This window comes from Neomonachus schauinslandi, chromosome 1, assembly GCF_002201575.2.
Source record: "Neomonachus schauinslandi chromosome 1, ASM220157v2, whole genome shotgun sequence".
NCBI lineage: Eukaryota > Metazoa > Chordata > Mammalia > Carnivora > Phocidae > Neomonachus > Neomonachus schauinslandi.
In genome coordinates, this window is record NC_058403.1 from 21,576,965 (window position 1) to 21,595,763 (window position 18,799).

An 18,799-nucleotide genomic window follows, 5' to 3' on the forward strand; every position below is an offset into this window, starting at 1 on the left:
GTGGGGGGCATTTCTCTGACAGGCAATATTTAACTGTGAAGGGTAACCACAGTAGCATTGTGAAGGCATGTGGCAAGTGTTTGAGATAGAGGAAGGAGCACAGGTAAAAAGTCTGGGCCAGGAAAGAGCTCAGTGTGTTTTAGAAAATGAAAGGAAGCAAATGGGCTTATGTTTAGAAGAACCAGGGGAGAGAGGAACAACACGTGTTTGGAAAGGTATGAAGGGCCATGCTCAAACACAACTTCTAAATCACTTTTATTTGAAGTTGATAGAAAGCTTTCACAGGACTTATTCAGCAGAATGGCATAGTCCAATTAGTCAGTTTTTCAGAATATCTGTGGATGGCATGTGGAAAACAGATATGAGGGGGTCAGGAGTGAAATCAAGAAGATATGTAAAGATGCTATTCAGTGCTCTAACTGGAGGAATGTGATGCCAATTTTAGAGGCAGGATCAGTTTGGAGGCTGGATTAAGCGTGTAGTTTGAGAGTGCCAAATTTGAGAAAGCTGTAAATTGTCCATATATAATTACGTGAATATTCAGTATTCATACAGCATTTAAAGGCATGGGAATATATTAATCATTAAGGGAAGAGAAGAAAAGTGTAGAAGATGCAGGAGAATTTCCAACACTCAGATGTAACATATGGAATGAAACATCAACATGAGCGTAGTATCTGCCAAAGAGTTCAGAGGAAAATCAAAAAAGTATGATATAAATGAAAGCAAAGTGAGAATAGTAGTACACAAAAGATGTAGTAGAATCTCTTATTCCTGGCACCTGGATCAATTTTCCTCCCTTACCCTGATTCATGGCTTTTGTCATGTTGTGGAACATGGTTAAAGAAGAGAAACTTTTGGCTCTCTTTTTTGTCTTCTAAGTGACATGAAAATTTATAATGCGTACTATAGCTATAGGACTTTGCAATTCTCTTTTGGAAACCAACAGTGTTTTTTGGTAAATTTCTGTGCTTTAGTAATCTAGTCCAAAAGTCTGGGCTGTCTTTCAGCACAATATTCAGTAACTACAAACTGAAATTAAATATCAGGCATTTATTAAGTACTGAACTAAGCTGTGTTTTAATTATAGTGATAGAACAGAGGAAGCTTCAAGTTCAACTAAACTGGTATCAGGGATACCAGCATGGTGGGGAGGGACAGAGGGTAAAAAAAAAATCCTTTTTTTTTTTTCTCCAAGGAAAATATAAGTTTGCTTTATATCAAAACAATAACTTCCTTCAATTAGAACAGTGGCCAAAATTCAATATTGATACAAATATAAATTTCCTAGGAGGTCAAAATATGTAATCCTGGCAAATTTTCTGAATTTCTTTTTTTTTTAAGATTTTATTTATTTATTTGACAGAGAGAGTCACAGCGAGAGAGGGAACACAAGCAGGGGGAGTGGCAGAGGGAGAAGCAGGCTCCCCGCCGAGCAGGGAGCCCGACGCGGGGCTCGATCCCAGGACCCTGGGATCATGACCTGAGCCAAAGGCAGACGTTTAACAACTGAGCCACCCAGACGCCCCTGAATTTCTTTTAAAGGTAGAATTTTTAAGTCATATGAAACAATTAGAAATGATATAAATCAACAACATGGGTCGAATAAGCCACAGTTCAAATTTAAGCTGAATAACATTTTCTAGTATTGAGAACACTGTGCATATTTTCAAAAACTTAAAAGTAAATGTCTACTCTTCCTATTTCCACTTCTTTTTACTAGATTTAAATAAATCCAAACACTGACTCACGGTAGGAGATTCTGGAATTAACTATAGCTGAGTTTAACAGAAATACAGAAAACCAGAAAGATTTATCAAGCATTCACAAGCGATCACTTATAGCAATTTCTCGGAAGTCCTCAATTAGAAAGGCTCTTCTCCACTTCTAATAGCATCTAAGTTTTGCTGCATAATGTAATTCAACAGAACAGCACTCTGACCAATGATCAACAACTTATAGGAAATTCTTTCTTTCAACTATTCAATGTTTCATTATAAAACTACTATATTTGACCAATATTAAAAAATTTTAAACTCCATTATGCTGCCATTTCCATTAAGTATTAGCTTAGCAACAGGTCATCTTTGTGATGCTATTTATTAAACTGGAAAAAAAAAAAAGAAGATGGTACATTCTGGTTTTCACTTGTAGATTTAATTCAATAATTTGAGTCCTCACTATTTGAAAAGCACCTTTTCTTTCTCAGCACTGGATAGCACTGAACTAAAAGCAGCTTTCATGGTCTTTGACTTCCCTTTAAACGAAAGCGTTATGGAATTTTCAGCAGTGAACATTATCTGGTTCCTAGTTGAACTCCATCTCCAAGGAAATGTGAGAGAGAATCTAAGGTAAAAGTCCTATTCAAGGCAAAAAGATTCCAATCCTAAATATTTCATTCCAACGACCCGTGTTAGACCTTCAGTTCCATCATTGAGGGGTAAATGATCACTGACAACTAAGGATGGTAACAGGACTCTTGCTGACATCATTATTAAATTTTACATACTATTTTATACCTAAATATATGCATATAAAACATTTGCACAGATAAATTAGTGTTAAGAATTAAAAACTCACATCCACAAATATCCTTTCTTCTGAAATCTATATAATTGTTTTCAAGGCTAGAAAGCTAAACATCCTGGCTATACTTTAAGAACACGTTATATCCGTATACACAAGTTATGGAAAACTTCAGAACTGACCTTCTCAAAAACAGAAAAAAAACAAAAAACAAACCCCACAAACTTAGAGTGTTTTTGTTATTGCTGAATCTAATTAGATTTAAAGGATACCACTGAATACTAAATTCAGGTATTTACTAAATAGTGTTGATTTCTGCTACCCGAGCAGCCCTAACAAACCAACAGCTGGAACAGGGATAATTTTTCTCAGTTCACTGTTTATTAGGAAGTGGAAATATTTTCGGTTAAAGCCTTCATTTTTCCTGTGGATTCCAACATGTGAGGTCCAAACAACTGTTTCTGAGGTGGCCTCTGATGCAGACTTTGGAACTCCTTTCTCGATTTCACCTTGACTATCCCTTTTTTTTTTTTTTTTTTTTTTTTTTTGACTATCCCTTTTTATCGGTAAGCAAATTTCTTTTTCGGAGCCTCTGCTAGGAGGACAGCCGGGTCAGTAGCTTGCACCGGTTTGGGCTTTATATCCTGTTCTGACCTCTTTACTGACTTACATTCTACACAGTTCCCATCTTTAAGGCTCTCTAGCATATTTGGCATATCAGGTTTCTTTGGTCTGCTCTTAACCAGAGTCTTTCCCGCACAGGCTTTTTTCAAACCTCTTCTTCCCTCTTTTTTTTTTTTTTTTTTTATTAAGATTTTATTTATTTATTTGACAGAGACAGAGACAGCGAGAGTGGGAACACAAGCAGGGGGAGTGGGAGAGGGAGAAGCGGGCCTCCCACGGAGAAGGGAGCTGGATGCGGGGCTCGATCCCAGGACCCCGGGATCATGGCCTGAGCCGAAGGCAGACGCTTAACGACTGAGCCACGCAGGCGCCCCTCTCCTTCCCTCTTTCATCGGTCAATAGCAGATACACTTTGGTGGAGCCCTGATGGGGGAGGGCTGGGGAGGGTTGGGGGGAGAGTGGTGGGACTGAGGGTGGTGCTGCAGAGCAGATGTGGTGGAATCTAAATCAACTGCAATGAGCTTTTGCTGTTCTTGCAGGGTCACAGTTTTGGCAATCTGAGCTCTGAGAGCAGCAAGTTCATTTTCAAGGGCATTGATCTTCTGCAATCCTTGCTCATTCACTAGTGCTATCTTCAGATGAGGCTCTTCTAGAGACAGTTTCGGTAAGGAAAACCGCCTGCTTGGAGGCTTATCAAAGAAAGGAAGGTCATCCTGAAGTTGTTGTCTTGATTTGACCTCTGTCCGCCGTCTTATTAAACACTCCCCTTCTTCTTTGGCTACCTGTCCAACATCAGCAAAAGACACCATTTCATCATTTCCTGGATGGCTGGGGCTCCATTCTATATTAGGGCTGGTGAGCTGAAACTGAACTCTTGGACACTGTATCAGAGATAAATTAGTACCAATTTTACTTAGGATACTTCGAGATGAACCATAAGGCCTCCGAGACCAAAGTATCAGTACTGACTGCATGCTTACTCCAACCTATTGAAAAACCATCCTAATTAGGTGCCTAATCTTGCCAAGCATTTAGATAGAAAGTCTCCACATTTGCATTTCAAGTACTTCAGAGTACAAAGCAGCAATGGTCCAATAAGCAATCTCACCCCTGGCAGTTGGGCGCCTTCTTCGAGGAGGAAGACAGAATCTCTCTTCAGGCCCCGCACCAGTCCAACCCGGGGCTCGATCTCACAACCCTGAGATTTTGACCTGAGCCAAAATCAAGAGTCAGGTGCTTAACCGACTGAACCACCCAGGTGCCCCAGGAAGAGTCTAAATGAGAACATTAACACAGTTCAACACTCACTTAAGCACTGTTTGCTTCATCATGCAAGCATATTTCTCTCTCCAGTCTCAATCAATAAACATCTTCATTCATTTCCAAAGACAACTTTCACTTCTTTCCTCCTTTATCCCTATGAAGGTGTTAAAATTCTGTCAGTTTAATATGAAACTGTATAAAAGGTGCCAAAAATAGATTGGGGTATGATTTTTTTTTCTGTTTTCCTGTTTAAATTATTATATTTGGATAAATATGCCCCATTCATAATATATTTTATGACATTGTAGCTACTTTACCTAAATAATCATATGAAATTTAAAACCACTCAATAATGAAAAGACACTTAAGTTTAAAATCAACCAAAATGGGGCACCTGAGTCTGCCTGAGGATCAGGTCATAATCTCAGGGTCCTGGGATCAAGCCTCACCTGCTCAGCAGGGAGTTTGCTTCTTCCTCTCCCTCTGCCCCTTCTCTCCCTGCTCTTGTGCATGCTCGCTTTCTCTCTCTCTCTTTATAAATAAATAAAATCTTAAAAAAATCAATCAAAATAATCAGGTCAAATTAATATTTTGGATATAAGAGCAAAAGTGAGTATCTATAGTTTCTGTAGCTAAGAAATACAACAAACACAACAAAATTTGCCCTGAAAACTTTCCAACATTTTGTGTTTAACTCCTGTGTCCCTCTGTCTCAAACACACTGCACAATCATTCTGGTTTTTGTCGTTTAGTTTTAAATGTGATGAATCTCAGAGCATGCTTCATCACAATGCCCAATTAACGATTCTGAAAGAAATGTAAGCCCATGAAAACATGAGTAGGCATTCTTAAAAGAATAATGTGGCTTGCTTTCCAAAGCATCTCATCAAAATACTTGTTTCAAACCAGTATGTTTTGGGTAGTAAAGCGATGTTTCCCTTCGATCGTCAATTCTTTCTGTCTTTTTCTTAGGAATGACTTTCACTGTGTTGTCTTGGAGAGGGGGCATTCTATCCCTGCGTCTTTAAATGAAGGAAACCTCAATCCAATCCGTATGGGTAGGATAGAATTTATTAACAATTATAAAACACCATGGTCCCAGAGATGATTAAAGGCATGATTAAGTTCTGAAAATAAAATTTTGGGATTTTTTTCCTTAAGATTTTAAAATCCCTTTTCAATTTAATTTTGACTCATCACCGTGAAGAAGCCAAAGAGATGGTATAACATGAAATGAGTCCTCAGCTCAGTTACTGACTAGCTATGAGAATGGAATCCAATCACTTAGAATCCCAAGGTCTCAATTTTATGTTGGGAAAATAAAAAGGTTTGGGCATAATAATTATCAAGCATACTCCCATCTCTTTAATTTTCCTAAATTGTTTTTCTCAGCATTAACAGTTTCCAATAACATATTCTTATCAGTTCTTTTTGCCTCAATTACATCCTACTGAGGCGACACACTACTGTGTCACAAAGTTACTTGACTCAGTGTAATTGTTCTGTGTAGGCTCTATTATAAGTTTGAAAGCTATGTATATCGCTATCAGTTTTGTATTCAATTATGGTCCTTGCTTAATTTTCAAATGATTTTTTATTTACATTTTGATTATATAAAGTATTTACCTTTGTCTTTTACTAGGTTGAAGTACAGTGTCATTAACTGATAGTGTTTGAGTGGTGATATCTTTTTATCTTGCGTAGATTCCTTAATTTCTATCACATGCTTCCTTCTTTCCCTTTGGTACAGTATCTACAAAAAATGCCTTCTACTTCCAGCTGGATCTCTTTTTGCTGAGAAGCCGAACCCTCCCATTACTGCTATATCTTGCCCCTCACATGCTCAAGTCTGTTTCTTTAAAACATGAAGTGCATCAATTCACTGGATTACAAACTTGTTCTCAACATTCCCCACTCTTGGTCCCGTGCTCTATTCCTGGGGAGATTTCTGTGTCAAATCACCAGCTGGACTTCTTTTCCCTTGTTTCTTTGTTTCTGTACATCTATTTATTCATTGAACATATTTGCTGCCAAGCATGCTTCTAGGAATTAGGAATCCAGCAGTGAATAAAATAGATGGAAATGTCTTTCCTTAAGTAGGTTACATTACAGTTCATGTATATTCAGGTATAAATGCATAGAAAAAGTATAACTAATCGACCTGATAATAGCATTTCTCCCATAAAAAATGGTGGTCAAGAGATTTTTGGTTTGCTTATTTTACTTGAATTCTTCTAAAGCATTGTATTTTCTGCCCTATGTAATTGAAAAGAACAGAAAACAGATTAAAGTTTGGCAAAAACATGTTTTAGGACAATAAAAGTAACATTTTTATTATAACACACTATTATTCTACAGCATAGCTCTCATTCAGACATAGGTATGATAAAGATTTTAATTTCATACATTGTGCACTTACAAAATAAATAACTGTATTCTTTTTATTTCCATTCTAGATATTGTAATGCTAAATTTGTAAAAATGATCTTTCATCTTGGTAATCTCAAATACTTTTAAGAAGTAAAATATTATTTTCTTCTTTTTTTTTTTAAATTTTATTTATTTATTTGACAGAGAGAGAGACAGCGAGAGCAGGAACACAAGCAGGGGGAGTGGGTGAGGGAGAAGCAGGCCTCCTGCCGAGCAGGGAGCCCGATGTGGGACTCGATCCCAGGACCCTGAGATCATAACCTGAGCCGAAGGCAGACGCTTAACGACTGAGCCACCCAGGCTCCCCAATATTATTTTCTTCTTAAAGAAATGTTAATTACCTTTGAAGATTCTTCTAATAGTATTGCTAAATTCATTTTATTGTTAAGAGACATAAAAAATAGATATTTGAGAAATTTACCCAGACCCTCATAGGAGAGAATATGATACATATAACTGGGGAGATACAATTGAAACAGCCCATAACTGTGTTATGGAGTATGAGCAAATATCGGAATTTATTCAGAATCACCAAGTAGTAAAAGTATCTGGGGCGAGTGACTTGCTCTGCTCTACTTTTGGTGACAATGCTGTCCAAAAATGGTACCTAAGTCTACACTCACTCATCTTTCCATAGAGACAGAAGATTGCCTCTAATCTTTACTGTATGTATTTCACAAAGATGCTAGAATAATTTCCCCAAATACTTTTTGCTTATATCACCATCATACTGACAAAACTTTTTCTTTCCATGACCTTCTCAACCTCCTCCCATTCTAACTCCCGTTCTTACTCCTTATCCACTCCTGTAAAAACTGTCCCTTTAATCAGACACAGATGTTCATTCACACTCCCTTGGACCTGACCGTAGTGCTTCAATACTCTCCCTTATCACCATGGATCCCACCGTTTCTTTCTTAATTCCTCTGCTTTCTTCAAATTCTTGCTCAAGTCCTGCTTCTCTCGTGATATGTTCTTTTTTAAATTGAGGTGTAATTGACATATAGCACTGTATAAGTTTAATCACATTATGATTAGTACCGTAATATTAGCTAATACCACCATCAGGTCACATAATTATCATTCCTTTTTTTGTGGTGAAAACATTTAAGATCTAGTGTCTCAGCAATTTTGAAGTTTGTACTACAGTGTTGTTGACTACAATCGTTATGCTGTGCATCAGACCTCTAGGACTCATTCATCTTCTGGTTGCAAGTTTGTGCCCTTTAGCCTGTGTTTTCTGAAAAATGGAACAATGTCTTAAAAAAATATTATTTTTGTTTTTTTTTTTCCCCCTATTGCTTGGCACTTCATGATTTCACGTTAATCGTAGATGAAGAACGTTGTATTTGAACTAAGCTATAGATTTTGCAATTCTAATCATCAGGTTATCCTTGAGCTTGAGTGAAGTCCTAAAGATAGCAACAGAAGAAGCAGACATCACATCTTTCAGGATATGTGTAGTCAGACAGCTGCCCTTTTCTTGACCTGAAATAAATGCATTTTAGCAAAGTTGCTGGTCAATAAAAAGAATCAGTCTGCCTTAACATCCATTTTTCATTAAGGGGACTGTGCTCATCATTTCCTAAGAGTTATGTTGATCATTCCATAAAAGAAAATCAATAAAAATCAATGAATAAAGTAATCTTTATTATAATAAGTAAAACTATAAACCAAGTGGTTTTCATGCTCTAGTATTTGCTGTGCTGATGCTCACTTGTACTGCCCTTGGAAATATTTTTGTTAATAGCAAAATAGTACTTATTTTTAATCTATCACAAAGAAAGCATAAATTATAAGCTGCTATAGTCTGTTAAGAATTAGCTGTTAGGTAATGAAACTCTTTCTCAACATTGGGTCCGACCCTGTCTATCATAAAGATTCATCATGGAGTTTTTCATTTTTATTTTCCTTGGATAAATATCAGATAATTATAAAATATATTTTCTCTCATCAAAAAAAGCCAGCAATTTTTTTTTATTGCTTTGGATTGTTATTCGAGATGTCATTTTGGGACATCATCTCATCACATTGCCTGATGTTACTGAATAAGTTAACAGTGTGATATCTGTTTCTATGAAACTCTGGCTCCCTGCTGAATGATATATCTCTGTGTTTATTTTAGAAAGCTTACATGAGGTCTTTTACATTATCTGGGAACTGTTTACTTCATATTTATGTCATCTATTCTAAAAGTGTGCTTTCTTTTCTTGTCATTTGCTAGTTTTAAATTCTTTTTTTTTAAGATTTATTTATTTATTTGAGAGTGTGCAAGTGCGTGCATGAGCTGGGGGAGGGGGCAGAGGGAGAGAGAGAATCCCAAGCAGACTCCTCACTGAGCCCAGGGCCAGACATGGGGCTCAATCCCACAACCCCGACATCACGACCTGAGCAAAACCAAGAGTCAGTCACCCAAGGAACTAAGCCACTCAGGTGCCCCTTGCTTGTTTTAAATTCTTGATATGTGGAGTAAATTGATTATTATTATTATTTTTTTTTGCTGCTCAAAATTTAAAAATAGCTCAAGTATTAAAAATTTCCAAAGGTAATTAAGATAAATGATTAAATAAATTAGTGGAGATATATATTTCACATATGATATCATAAAATGATTCTATCATTCAATTTTCATTAAAGAAATCACTATTAATTCATGATGTCTGGATTCAGAAGACTTCCTACAAGAGTCAGCCTATACTTCCATAATTAGGCAATCATTCAGTTTCCTTTTATTGAAATGATAATTAGTAGGGTTATTTTTTTAAGATTTTTAATTTATTTATTTGACAGAGAGAGAGAGAGAGAGAGAGCACAAACGGGGAGAAGCAGAGGGAGAGAGAGAAGCAGGCTCTCCACTGAGCAGGAAGCCTGACGCGGAGCTCCATCCCAGGACCCCGGGATCACGACCTGAATGGAAGGCAGATGCTTAACCAACTGAGCCACCCAGGTGCCTCATTTTTTAAATTATAAAAACATAAGGATATACATGTTTCTAATCCATTCCCCTATGTCAGAAACAAAGTAAGCAAACAATGGCTCAAAGTATTTAAATTACTTCTCCATGGCTGATGCAGGAAGAAGTGGAGGCAGCTTCGACCTATTAATGTTTCATTCCAAAGCTGGTACTCCTTCACCCTCACCAGTTCCAGAACCAGTATAATTTCCAATTTTAATGCTTCAGAGCACTTCATTCTTTTTCTTTTTCTATCCATGCTTCTGTCTATACATAATTATAGAAAATGTCTAGAATGAGTTTTATTTCATGTTAATGATGGTTTGGACGTATTAAAGATCAAAATTCAACTGAGTAGATTTTAAATATCTTATTAGCTTAATTCAATAATTTATGATACAGGCAGCATCCAAGCAAACAGATAAAAAGGAACTCTGAAGAGCTATGTAAGGTGATAGATTTTATAGACCAAAGTAAGCTGAAACAAAAAAGTTATACTGGGCATTTAATAATTGGTTAAAGCATATTTACTTTCCTTATATGGAACCAAAGGGATGTTTTGGATTTGGGTCAGGTAGCTTGTGCTGAGCAGACAGGTGCTGATGGGGTACACTAGGCCTTTCTTTTCTGGGAGATCCAAGAACAGAAACTCAGTTAAGTTTTGGTTTGCTGATGTGGGGCTTAGCATGAACAACTCCATGTAGGGTCACAATTAGATTCTTTAACAGAATTGAAGTTTTGGACTTGTAGTGACTTTAACATTTTTTTCCTCTTAAATTATTGGTAATGACCATGGAAAAGTGTAAACAAAAAAATAATATGTTTACTTTATTTTATATTTAGTTTTTAAATGTTCAATTTAGGGGTGCCTGGTTGGCTCAGTCAGTTAAGCATCTCTTGATTTTGGCTAAGGTCATGAGCTCAGGGTTGTGAGATGAAGTCCTGCACTGGGCTGCACAATGGGTGTGGAGCCTGCTTAAGATTCTCTCCCTCTCCCTGTCTCCCTCCCCCCTGCCTCTCTCTCTCTTTCCCCCTTTCTAAAAAGAAATTCAATTTAAATATTTAAATAGCCTGTTCTAAAGAGAAGATTTAATTTATAAGACTTGATTAGTATCACCATCTTAAATTGAGATTAGTTTTATATTCAGATAAAAATATCTAATCACATTTCTTTTTTGCATTTTCTTGAAGAGATTAATTCTCATATATCATTTCTTTATTTTTTTTACATTTTAAAGATGGAGTCACTTATACAATAATTGTATTAAACATATTAATGCAAATCCAAATAATTTCTCAGTAAATTAATTTTTATATTGGATAATATCTTTAAATACTTAGTGGTCCGGTAATTTTTATATCTGGATAATAATATTCAACACTTGGTGGTCTAGTAATCATGATTATAATTATTATGAGAGCATGGATAAATTAATATATCTGACCAAGCTGTGTGGGCACCATCAAAATATAGTTGTTCAGCCTTTCAACCCAAATCTATTGAATTCGTTCTTTGTCACTGGCATTAACTAAGCTCTAAGGTGACTACACACTTTCTAGAATGTGAGAGTCTAAAAAAGGTAAAGATGAGCATAATGATAAATAAATATAAAGCAATATATTTATCAACAACAGTAATGTAATTTTGGAAGTTCCTTACATGTTACAGGGTCTTATTTGAAATATTGGAAATAACAAATGTAAACCACTGCATTAATGTAACTCAATGAAAAGATACTGGAAATTTTGTTAATCTTTAGTGGTTGTAGCCTAGGCTCCCAATCTTCTTGATTGAGGTAATGATGTATGGGGCCCACAGGCATTCAGGCCTCAGGATTACACACCCATCATTCACCATGAGTTTATACATCTTTCATCCATTGAACAGATAAATGTGGCCACCTATATCTAGAAGAGTATGTTACTGAAAGTCCTAGAGCAATACTGTATCAGGCATATTATAAATATTACATAATGGGATAAGTCCAAAGCATTTATTGTTCTCAATATTTATAAATTTCCACATCATTAAAATGGTTGCATGTTTGTTACTTTATAATGTCTTTGATAGAATAGAAAAAAAAATCATATCTCTCTTTAGCTTAAGTGAGAATGTAATTATATATGGTTTAGGTATCAACACCACCAACCCTCTTTGTGTATAAAAAAGGGAGGTAGAAAGTCTTCTTGAGGTAGAAAAGAAAGAGGCAAATATATACTCTTGATACTTGATCTCTAAGGATCTACCTGCCATTTATAAGACTGTTGGAAATAGGGAGGTACCAGTTCTCCTGATTCCTTTGTAGCAATTCAAAATAATTTACTGACTACCTGCAGAAGTCTTACAATTATATAATAATACCTGATTCTTAATTATTATAGTAATTTGATACAGAAAACAGAAATGTTCTATTGACTACCTCTGTTCCTTACAGTTCTGAAACTTTTTTATCAAACCTTTTCTATCAAAAATTTATTTATTTATTTATTTTTAAGATTTTATTTATTTGCGAGAGAGAGAATGAGAGACAGAGAGCATGAGAGGGAGGAGGGTCAGAGGGAGAAGCAGACTCTCCACTGAGCAGGGAGCCCGATGAGGGGCTCGATCCCGGGACTCCAGGATCATGACCTGAGCCGAAGGCAGTCGCTTAACCAACTGAGCCACCCAGGCGCCCTCAAAAATTTATTTTAAAACTCTTTTAACTAATTGGGGATCTGGCAAGAGAAGAGAGTTATTTTGATTTATGGCCAAAAATTCTCAGATAACAAGATGATTTTAGTAAACTCTAAATTTCTTTGTTTATTTGGTTGTTTTTTTTTAATACCTTCTAATATTAGTTTATAAGAGGGGCACTTAATCATGAATTATGTTGTCAAACATAATTGACAACATAATGTAATGTTACCAATACAGCAAAATCCAACTCTCACCTGGAACTTACATAGAATTTCAGGATACTCCTTGACAGTTTTTAAGAGCATTGGAATTGCTTGCCATTAGTAGTGATATATTTCATTGGCCAGTCTTCGACTTCCTGATAGTCACTCATAGCATTTGAATCTATTGAAAAACTGAATCTTTGTCTGAAATGTATGCCTCTGCATATATTGGTACATGATCAATACAAAGATAAACTTACTGTGTTTTGTTGTCACAACAACTGAACTTAAAAGTCACTTTGCATATGGTAAAGTGCATTTTTTATCTTGCTTTGCAAATTTATTTATATTTTAGTTTAGTATTAGCTATTAGTTTTAGTTTCCTTGCTTTCTAAGCAAGAAAAAGGGGGGGAAATCTCATATATTTATATTTGGGGATGGGGGTAGTGGGAAATGGAGGGAGCCAGAGAGAAAGAGAGAGGCAGACAAACAATGAATGTGAGAGAATATGTCCTAAAAATGTCAATCTTCAAAAATAAGGATAAAAATGAGAAATCTCTATTCTTTAACAACTTCAAAAACATGCTATTTTAGAAACAACAAAAACACAGTTTTCACATTTGTAAAACTCTAATTTCTAAGATAGGCTTACTAAGGGTTAGGACCAATTATTTGGCAAGTAAAAATAAGTTAGAGGATGAGCTGATTCATGAATTATTCCACTGATTTGACATTATGACCCACTGAGTTTGTTTGGACCTCTTGATAAAAGCACTCTGAAATGTCTGCCACTAAACACTAATGCATTTTGCATTAGTTCTAATCAGCTGGAGATCCAGAATCTTTTTAAGTGCCAAGGGGATAATTTTCAGTATTGTTTTTAATGACTACATTTCATTTTGTTATATTAAGCTGTTTCTATGTCAAAATATCTCAAATATCCTATGTTTTAATTAATAACCACCTAAAATATATATTAAATTTGTTCAAATTTTATATTTAATCATTTTTTAAATCCCATTGATTGATTACCTCCCCATTGTTAAAGATATTTTGCTACTTATTCCCTTGTCTAAATGTAGATGAAGTAATTTCTTTAACTAGTCAATAAGTATTTGAGTTTCCAGAAACTACATGTGTTCCTGTCCCTTAACTTATAGTCCCAAATAAACTTTTAAGTAAATTGTACTTCTAGTATCAGTGAAAATTAAATCAATGAAAGTTAAGGTTTATTAAGAATTTTACTGGTGGATTTTTTTCTATCATTTATAGAATTACTATTCTTAAACTTACTATTCCAAAATGTTTGTAAGATTCAATTATCTTCTCATGTAATGGTGTTTTGTTTTCCTTTCAACATACCTACTTTGGTAGTGATGTCCAAGATTCATAGAGGTAAAGAGGATATTCTTACTTGAACAAGGTGAGTATGTTGTTATATCCTATTATAAAAAAAAAAAAAAAGAAACAGGAACAGAAGCATGAAACAAATTAGAACAAAGAGTGCTAATGCAACCAGACTGTGTGGTTTGTGCAGGGTTCTCTCCTCTCCTATTAGTTTGTCGGTTGGAGAAGAAGAAGAAGAAGAAGAAGGAGAAGGAGAAGGAGAAGGAGAAGGAGAAGGAGGAGAAAGAAGAAAGAAGAAAGAAGGAGGAGGAGGAGAAGAAGAAGAAGAAGAAGAAGAAGAAGAAGAAGAAGGAGGAGGAGGAGGAGGAGGAAGAGGAGAGGAGAGGAGAGGAGGGGAGGAGAGGGGGAGGAGAGGGAGAGGAGGGGGAGAGGGGGAAGGAAGGAGAGGAAGAAGGGGAGGAGGAGGAAGAAGAAGAAAGATATTGAGTGTAGATCACTGGCCTTTATTCAGCTTGGGAAACAGCTGTAGTGATCCTCTAATTAAAACTATATTTACCACAGAATTGAAGGGTAAGGAGGCCAGAGTCTTTTCTTCTCCATGTATAGTAATCTGAATAGTGAAAATTATAGTTTATCAACTCCATTTTACATTTGTTATCTTTACTATTTACCACAAGTTTCAAATTTGGCATTTTCTATATTTAACAGGTCAACAAAAATGAAAGAAGAAATAAATTATTGGTTATTGGTTATTTGCCAATAACCCCTGAGTAATAATTTCCAGGGTTGGGTTTGCATGTTGGCCCACTCTGCTCCCTGCCACTTCACCACCAATATGTCCCAAAGGTTCCCATCCAGGTCAGAGGCCCTCTTTCTTCATAACATGGATGTTTCTATGTGACATACTTCATTCCTGTTCAGTGATGAAGTTTTTATTTAGAGACATATAGTCAATGATTTGTATATATGTATACAAACACATATATACATACATGAGTATAGACATATTATATACAATATATACAATAGGTTTTCTAAAAAGTATAAAGAATAGTCAAAACATAAAGGACAAATCATGATAAAAGGCTGAAATTTTGATGACCCCTGATAATCATATAGAAAATCACTACAATATTTTATTAAGTAACACTCATCAGGTAGAGCAATCATATCTATCATGTGTATTAGAGAGACTTGCTATGAGATATTTTCTTCTACAGCATGGGAACAAAATAAACCAAGTCAGTAGTTCCTCTATAAAAACTGACCCCACATAAAGTAAAGAAGAGAAATGAATACAGACAACTGAGATAAAAATGTAAATATTTTTTAAATCCCTAAGGAAATTTCATGAAAACTTCCCTACTTAAAGAGAATATATTTCATCTTTTATAAATCACGTCTTTAAAATACAGTCAAGGGGCACCTGGGTGGCACAGTCAGTTGGGTGTCCCACTCTTTGTTTTGTCTTAGGTCATGATCACCAGGTGGTTGAGACCGAGCCCTGAGTTGGGCTCTGTGCTCAGCACAGAATTTGCTTGAGAGTCTCTCTCTCCCTCTGCCTCTCCCCTCAAAGCATTATCTCTCTCTCAAAAAAAAAAAAAAAAAAACTTTAACAAATTAATTACTTAATTAATTAAAATACAATTGAGGGGTGCCTGAGTGGCTCAGTCAGTTAAGCATCTGACTCTTCATTTGGGCTCAGGTCATGATCTCAGAGTCCTGGGATCGAGCCCCAAGGTGGACTCTACCCTCAGTGGGTAGTCTGCTTGAGGACTTTTTCTCTCTTGTCCCTCCCCCCTACTCTCAAATAAATAATCTTTAAAAAATAATAAAAAATAAATAGAATAAAATACAACTGATAGTTAAAATGGAAGTTTTAATATAACTTGTTTAAAACGATGTTGCACAAAATTGATTCCTGCCAAAAAATATAATTACTCTAGTTTCATATTCAGTATCTATTCTTGTCCTGTCAAATGCAATGTTCATATATAACTTTATTCATTTAAAAGACAAAAATCTCAAATTGTAATGGCATCATATCCTAAAAATGTACATGATTCTTATTCCTAATATGACTGATTTTTTATTTTGTTTACATTTCTTTTTCTAATTTTGAAAATTTTTCACATGTACAAAAATATATACATATAAGCATAACACAAATAACATTTTCCTCCGTACAATTTAAGTTAAATTGCTGACATATCTCAATTTTACTTTGCTTGACATTTATTCATGATCAGATTTAAGGTACGTGATTAATTTTTACTCCTAATATTATAATGTGACCTTGAAGAAGCTTTTAAAGTAACATGTACACAATTTCCTTTCTCTTATGAAAAGGTTGCATGAGGTTCAGGAAAGATAAAATAACAAAATCACTGTGACATCAGAAGCCCCTTTACAAAGGGTCTGAACATTTTATTACTTTAAGGCGTTTCTAGGTTGAAACAATGAAATAAATAACAGTTTAACCTAACATGAATGTTTATTCCTCACTTTGTTTTAGTAAATCAAATATAATAAATTGTATCTATTTAAAGCATCCACTTTGATTAGTTTTGACATACATATATATCCATAAAGTCACTGTCATAATTAAGATCCAGAACATTTTCACAATTCCCAAAAGACTTTTGTGCCCCTTTGTAAGCTGATTTCTACCCCTGACTTTAGACTGAGGCAGCCACAAGTGATTTGTTTTCATTTTAAGTCCTACACTGTATACTGTTTTGTGTTTGACTAAGTTTACTCAGCAAAATAACTTTGAGATTCATCCATGTTGTGTACTTACCAGTAGTATTTTAATCCTTTGTATTGCTGAATAGTATTAAATTATATGAATATGACAAACATACATGTTGATGGATTTATGGGTAGGTTCCAGTTTGGGGTTAATTTTAAATAAATTTTAATAAAAGTCCCATGAACATATGTATACAAATTTTTGTGTGTAAATACGTGCTGTTATTTCTCTTGGTTATATGCCTTGGCATGGAAAGACAACATTGTATAGAGAGTAACTTTAAGAAGTAAATAATTTCCAAAATAGTTTTCCAAAGTGAAATATTTTTTATACTAACCAGTAGAATTTTGGATTACAAATCTTTATCAACACAAAATTAGTCATATAAATTTTAGCCATTCTGATGTATGTATATTGACACCTTATTGTAATTTCAATTTGAATTTCCATGATGCCTAATGATTTTCATCCTCTTGATATTTGAATAGCTTTGTTTTTGTTATTTGTTTGTTTGTTGTCATTTCAAGTTTTTTTTTTTTTCTAATTCCAGGTAGGTGACAGAGAGTAATGTTAGTTTCAGGTGTAGAATTTAGTGATTCATCACTCACATACAACACTCAGTGCTCATCACAATTGCCCTCCTTAGTACTCATCATCCACTTAGCCCATTCCCCTGCCCACCTCACCACCAGCAACCATCAGTTTGTTCTCTATAGTTAAGAGTCTGTTTCTTGGTTTGCCTCTCTCTTTTTTTTACCCCTATGTTCATCTGTTTTGTTTCTCAAATTCCACATATGAGTGATCATATGGTATTTGTCTTTCTCTAACTTCACTTAGCGTAATATGTTCTAGCACTATCCATGTCATTGCAAATGGCAAGACTTCATTCCTTTTTATGGCTGAGTAATATCCCATTGTGTGTGTGTGTGTGTGTGTGTGTATACACCACATCTTTATGCATTCATCAGTTAATGGATATTTGGGCTCTTTCCATAATTTGGCTGTTGTTGATAATGTTGCTATAAACATCAGGGTGCATGTGTTCCTTGGAATCAGTATTTTTGTATCCTTTGGTAAATACCTAGTAGTGCAATTGCTAGGTCCTAGGGTAGTTCTATTTTTAACTTTCTGAGGAACTTCTATATTGTTTTCCAGAGTGGCTGCACCAGTGTGCATACCCAACAACAGTGTGAAAGCTTGCCCTTTCTCCACACACTCGGCAACATCTGTTATTTCTTGTGTTAATTTTAGCCATTCTGACAGGTTTGAGGTGATATCTCATTGTAGTTTTGATTTGTATTTCTCTGATGATGAGTGATGTGAACATCTTTTCATCTGTCTGTTGGCCATCTGGAGGCCTTCTTTGGAAAAATGTCAATTCATGTCTTCTGCCCATTTCTAAAATGGATTATTTGGTTTTTGGGTGTTGAGTTTGATAAGTTCTTTATAGATTTTTGATACTAACACTTATCAGACATGTCCCTTGCAAATATCTTCTCCCATTCTGTAGGTTGCCTTTTAGTTTTGTTGATTATTTCCTTCGCTGTGCAGAAGCATTTTATCTTGATGAAATCCCAATAGTTTATTTTAGCTTTTGTTTTCCTTGTCTCAGGAGACATATCTAGTAAGACGTTGCTATGGGTGATCTCAAAGAGGATACTGCCTATGATTTCTTTTAGGATTTTGATGATCTCTAGTCTCACATTTAGGTCTTTCATCCATTTTGAATTTATTTTTGTGTATGGTATAAGAAAGTGGTCCAGTTTCATTTTTTTTGCATGTTGCTGTCCAGTTTTCCCAATACCATTTGTTGAAGAGACTGTCTTTTTTCCATTGGATGCTCTTTTCTGTTTTGTCGAAGATGAGTTGACCAAGAATTGAGGGTCCATTTTTTGGTTTTCTATTCTGTTCCTTTGATCTATGTGCCTGTTTTTATGCCAGTACCATGTTTTCTTGATCACTAGAGCTTTGTAATATAACTTGAAATCCAGAGTTGTGATGCTTCCAGCTTTCTTTTCTTTTTT

The 18,799-nt window shown here is 35.3% G+C and overlaps 1 pseudogene; it reads right to left on the bottom strand.

Annotated features, from left to right (window-relative positions):
• Positions 1-2,909: 2,909 nt before the first annotated feature.
• On the bottom strand, positions 2,910-4,181 carry LOC110571134 (annotated as a pseudogene).
• Positions 4,182-18,799: the final 14,618 nt, after the last annotated feature.